The 5,043-nt window shown below is 42.0% G+C and overlaps 1 non-coding gene across 1 annotated transcript; it reads right to left on the reverse strand.

Annotated features, from left to right (window-relative positions):
• Positions 1–4,036: 4,036 nt before the first annotated feature.
• Positions 4,037–4,108, reverse strand: TRNAC-ACA. Its single transcript has one exon. It is a non-coding gene; the product is annotated as a tRNA-Cys (tRNA).
• Positions 4,109–5,043: the final 935 nt, after the last annotated feature.

A 5,043-nucleotide genomic window follows, 5' to 3' on the forward strand; every position in this document is an offset into this window, starting at 1 on the left:
TCATGAAGGAAGTGAAGGAGGAGGAGTCAGAGATTGAAATAGACACAATAAATTTGGAGCAACAAGTGTCAAGCACTAGAGGAAGGAAGAGATGTCTGGTCAATCCAATGGCTTGAACAGTGAGAATGTCAGATTACCCTACCCATGTTCCTCCTCTTCATCCCCCAACCAAGTCTTACCCTGCTCTTGCCTGGCACAAAGCCCTTCCTCAATGCCCACCCTTTCTCTCAAAATTCTTCCTTCCCATCCTCCTTCACTAACGTCTTTCTGGATGACTTTGTTTTCTTACCAGACAGATAACTGAAAGCTCATGAGGAAGGTAAAATCAACTCTTCAGCAGAATGTGGAGAAGAGTAAGAAAGGTAAGAAATAGATGATATTAGACTTCTACCACCACCTGCAGAATAAAAAGAAGGAGAGTCAGCCAATGGCGGATGAAAAAATCCCGGAGGATTATTCCAACAGTTCTCCTGACAATTCTCCAAGTACTCGCTTGGACCCACCTGCAGTCTAAGACCTTGAGCAATCTGCTGTCCCTACAGGAAAAGAACTGGCAGAATGGTCGTTTGTGAAAGGATCAAGCATACAGCAATTGTCACCTCTGTAGAGACCAGGTACTCAGATGTTGATGATTAAAATATCAACAAGCTGTAAAAAGACGTGTGTGTATCTGTTTTTTTGATGATGGGGAGGGGAGGAAGGGAAATGTCAGGTGTGTGATAAGGGAGGGAGGTGGAATTCTTCCTGTTTGGGGCCCAGACAAGCCAGTATATATTTAGCCAGACACTGGGAATGAGGACAGGATGAAGACTGAGCACTGAAGACTGAAGATTTCTGAGCATGGAAGACTTCTTCCTGAACACTTTATACCACTGGTGAGGAGGAAAAAGACTTGGTATTTCTGTGTGTCTGGGAGATCTCAGCTGGGGAGAGGGGTGATGTAGGTGTGGTGGCCATGTGTAATAATCAAATTCCACTTTTGATGTTTGACAATTGAATTATTAAGCCTCATCAATTTCTGTTCCCCTTCTGGCCCACATTTGGGTAAGCTGATAAAAACAGCCAGGGAGTAAAGGAACATACAATAGAAACAGACATACCTAACCATAGCCATTGGAATTATTGCCTTGCCTACATTTCCCATAGCCAAAATATCCATTATCCCAAAAGATCCTCTAGTGCATGTGGATAATCTGACCCAATGAGCAATAAAATTCTTTCCCCCCTTATAATTACCTTTAAAAATATGAGACGCTATGGACCTTTCCCCTTAGTTAAAATAACAAGTTTCACCTCAGATGTTTTAATTTTTTTTTAATCAAAGTAACAAAAGATTTTATTTTTTAACCATTTATCATTTATTTATTATTATTATTTTTAATTTACACACCGAGGAAACCAAATTGAAAGAGACACGTGTACCCCAATGTTCATCACAGCACTGTTTATAATAGCCAGGACATGGAAGCAACCTAGATGTCCATCAGCAGATGAATGGATAAGAAAGCTGTGGTACATATACACAATGGAGTATTACTCAGCCATTAAAAAGAATACATTTGAATCAGTTCTAATAAGGTAGATGAAACTGGAGCCTATTATACAGACTGAAGTAAGTCAGATGTTTTTAAAAAGATTCATTTAGATGAAAGCAGGGTCTTCACAGATTGAAACTCATGATAGGAGACCTATTTAGAGAAGGTGTGATTATTCCCACTCCTGTTGCACTTAACAACAAGTTTTATTGATCTTAAACCTGGAAAATAAGAACAGTGCTTAGTGTGAACTTGTATCCTTGGTGTCATGTCCCTACTCACAAGGCCTTCATGGATATTATTGAAACTACTGTTTCCACTGAATAACTGGTAAATACTTTGTAGTCATAGCAAATCATTTGACTAGCATGCTCTTTTTAGTGCTTATCTCACCAACTTCTCAGCTACACTTTACCTTCACCTTAAAAGGGATATGATACACCTTCACCTGGCTACTCAGTGGGTCCAGTGTCCAAACCTGCCATCTCACAACAGGAAATATTTTCACCATCTCTAGCTTTTTCCAGGTACACAATTATGACTCCGCACTGAAGGCATCCTCCTTTGAGGAGATTCCTATGACATACATAGTACAGTCCCACCACTTCAGTTAAGTTCCTGAAAATTCTTTGGTAAGTGGAAGACTGCTCTAATCTTGACAGTGTCAAGAAACAGTTTTAGTCTTCTTAGGACCCATATTGTTAAAACAAGCCCAACATATTTTAGACATTTTTAGATTCTGGAGGCAACATTTCCTCATATACACTTTTATTATTATTTTATTATTATTATTATTTTTGCTCTGTAACTTCCAAATAGGCCCACCTTGAATGAGACTCCCTGTGTCAAAGGATTCTAGAATCTGCCTAAGTTGCCATAGAGCAGGCACTCCTATTAGGGCCCCCAAGTCTCCTTCACTGTGCAAGCTTTAGCAACCTTCTCTCATGTATCTTTGAGTCCCTGTAGCATCAGTGATGGTCATTGGTTTCATGGGCTTCTGATAGAAGGAACTGCCCACCTTGGACCAATGTTGTATGCCCTTAGTGTAGCAATTGTGGGTACATGCTGGACTTTTCTAGAAATATAGCCCATCTCACGTCTTGAACCTATGACCCTCCACATCCAGCTGCTCATTTGGCCTTTGATTATGGAAGCAGCACTTTTAAAGCTCAGCATAGCCACTGAGGCCTTGTTGCTACAGGATGGAGCCGAACCTGGGCCCTCTGCATACCCTATCTTCAAGAGAAGATAGCGTCCCTTGTGCTTCAGTCCCATGTCAGATGTCACACTGCTAAGAAAGTTCATCCCTTAGAACCTCTGGACACATGGGGAGCCCCTTAAGATCAACACAGTGGAAATCAAAGAGCGTTCATTCACTTAACCAATGCTATCATCACTATCACACTTGATGGAGCTTGCTTGAAAGTTGCTGCTTTTCTTCTCTTAATCAGAATGTTTCTGATAAAGGACAAGACCCAAAGGTCAGCTCAAACAGCCAAACTTTAGGCAGTTATCTTAGCAGAGAATGTCTTGGCCAACAATTGGCCTCAGCTTCACACCTTTGTAGGTCTTTGGGCCACTGCCAATGAGCTGACCATATGTTCTGGCCAAGTCAAACAATTCCCAACCAAGCTTGTCTCATTTAGGGTAAATAACTCATGGAATCTTTTGCCTCCCAAGAGATTATACCCAAAATGTAAAGCAAGGTCACACATATTCTGCACATGTTAAAGACACAATACAATGTCTCACCATGGCACACTTTATCCTCTTTGGAATTCTACACATTGATAGAAACCAAGACACTCACTTTACTTTTCAAAATACACAATACCAGCTCCTGAACAAGACATAGAGTGGAATAGTCACCTCCTTTACTGGTCTCATGCTGCAGGTGTCATAATGGCTTACAGCAACAAGTCCAAATTAAATTAACCATGCAATGTCTTAGTTATCAGACAAGTATCATGGGTAAATTGTAATTGAGATTGATTCCATTTTTTATTCAGTTTTATTGAGGTGTAATGGATAAATGAAAATTATATATGTTTATGATATAGAACTTGATGTTTTGAGTGTATCTATATCTATACCAATATCTATAGAAGAAAGAAGCACAATCATCTAATTACCCATCCCCTCACAGTTACTATTATTTTCTCCTTTTGGGTATTCTAACTCTATTTTTTATGCATAATATTATGTGTGTAATAATTCTTTTCGTATCTTCTTCATGTATGTATGGCCTCATTAGTCTTGACATTGAGATGCAATTTGGTGTGGGGGTTGTACACTTCACTTCAGTGAGATGACAACAAGCCCACATATTTCACAAAACACACACACACACATATACATATACACACACATGAAAGTAAAGTCACTCAGTCGTGTCCCACTCTTTGAGACCCCATGGAATGTAGCCTACAATGCTCTTCTGTCCATGGGATTTTCCAGGCAAGAGTACCAGAGTGGGTTGCCATTTCCTTCTCCAGGATATCTTCCCAACCCAGGGATCGAACCTGGGTCTCCCGCATTGTAGGCAGATGCTTTACCATCTGAGCCACCAGGGAAGATATATATGTATGTATCAGTTCAGTTCAGTTCAGTGGCTCAGTCATATCCGACTCTTTGTGACCCCATAGACTGCAGCATGCCAGACCTCCCTGTCCATCACCAACTCCCAGAACATACTCAAAGTCATGTCTATTGCATCAGTGATGCCATCCATCCATCTCATCCTCAGTTGTCCCCTTCTCCTCCCGCCTTCAATCTTTCCCAGCATCAAGGTCTTTCAAATGAGTCAGCTCTTTGCATCATGTGGCTAAAGTACTGGAGTTTCAGCTTCAACATCAGTCCTTCTAGTGAATATTCAGGACTGATTTCCTTTAGGATTGACTGGTTGGATCAAACCCTATTCCCGCCAGAGACACTCAGGGAGCTCAAACAAACCTTGTATGCACCAGGACCCAGGATCCCACAGAGACTGAGACAAAACTGTGTTTGAGTGTCTCCTATGGAGGTACAGGTCGGTGGTGGTCTGCCACAGGGACAGAGACTCTGGGTGCAGCAGACTTGGGTATGGCATAAGCCCTCTTGGAGGAGGTCGCCATTAAACCCACCATAAAGCTGCCAGAACTTACACAGGACTGAGAAATAGACTCTCAGATGGCACAACAGAACCTTGTGCACCAGGACCCAGAAGAAAGGAGCAGTGACCCTACAGGAGATCGCCCTGGATTTGCCTGTGGGTGTCTGGGAGTCTCCGGTGGAGGCGTGGGTTGGTGGTGGCCTGTTGCAGGGTTGGGGATACTGAGTGTAGCAGTACATGTATGGGATCTTTTGAGGGAGGTCACCATTATCTTCATTACCTCCACCATAGTTTGGACCCAGGTAAATAGCAGGGAGGGAACACAGCCCCACCCATCAAAAGAAAATTGGATTAAGGATTTACTGATCATGGCCCTGCCCATCAGAACAATACCAAGTTTCCCCCTCAGTCAGTCTC

The sequence above is a fragment of the Oryx dammah genome, unplaced genomic scaffold (assembly GCF_014754425.2).
Source record: "Oryx dammah isolate SB20612 unplaced genomic scaffold, SCBI_Odam_1.1 HiC_scaffold_23, whole genome shotgun sequence".
NCBI lineage: Eukaryota > Metazoa > Chordata > Mammalia > Artiodactyla > Bovidae > Oryx > Oryx dammah.